The sequence below is a fragment of the Kryptolebias marmoratus genome, unplaced genomic scaffold, assembly GCF_001649575.2.
Source record: "Kryptolebias marmoratus isolate JLee-2015 unplaced genomic scaffold, ASM164957v2 Scaffold71, whole genome shotgun sequence".
NCBI lineage: Eukaryota > Metazoa > Chordata > Actinopteri > Cyprinodontiformes > Rivulidae > Kryptolebias > Kryptolebias marmoratus.
In genome coordinates this window covers 11690-12516 of record NW_023665805.1, presented here as the reverse complement: position 1 = coordinate 12516, position 827 = coordinate 11690, and the positions used below count along the sequence as shown (strand labels likewise).

Genomic DNA, 827 nt, shown 5'->3' with positions numbered 1-827 from the left:
CCATAGATGAGGGTAGGAACGTAGATCGACCGGTAAATCGAGAGCTTCGCTTTTTGGCTCAGCTCTCTCTTCACCACGACAGATCGGTACAGATCTGCTTCACTGCAGATGCTGCACCAACCCGCCTGTCGATCTCCCGCTCCATTTTTCCCTCATTCCCTCCTGTGCCTTCTCGTCTGTTGTGTTGAAAGACCAGCTGATCAGATCTATAATAATTGTGCAAAGAGACGATTCAAAGAAAAGCAGGACAGATGGGGGGAGGAAGTGGAGAGAAGAAAAATAAACTTTCCCCGTATATCAGTGTAAGGGGACTTTGGGAAGGTTGCCCTGAGATCACGTTCTTCTCCTCATCAACGGTTGTCTTGGCGGCAAAACTGCAGCTAATCATCCAGAACCAATGTCCGGACCGGGCCATGCCTGCGGCCCGTTTTCCTCCTGGCTGAAGTTAAAGATTAATTTACTGGAATCTGTTTCAGACGGAGGAGGGCCTGCTGTCCCACCGCATCGCTGGAATCATTTACCAACACAGGAAACACTGATGAAGGCTGAGCGTCATCATCATCAGCTTCACTGTCATCAGAAGGTTCTTCATCACCATCTTGTGCTGAGAGAAAACCTGATGGAAGCATCAGTCACAAGAACACCACGGGTCAGACACTGAGCAGGTCCTGACCCGGTAACCAAACCGGACTATCTCCACTCTGATTGGATCCTCTTTGTGTATCTGGACTCTGGTCTGGGTTTAGAGCTCCAACAGGACCGGGTTTAGAGCTCCAACAGGACCGGGTTTAGAGCTCCAACAGGACCAGGTTTAGAGCTCCAACAGG

The 827-nt window shown here is 50.2% G+C and overlaps 1 protein-coding gene across 1 annotated transcript in view; it reads left to right on the top strand.

Moving 5' to 3' along the window:
* LOC108228865 (atrial natriuretic peptide receptor 1-like) overlaps nucleotides 1–827 on the top strand; it is an 18366-nt gene that overhangs the window by 7794 nt on the left and 9745 nt on the right. The window lies entirely within an intron of this gene.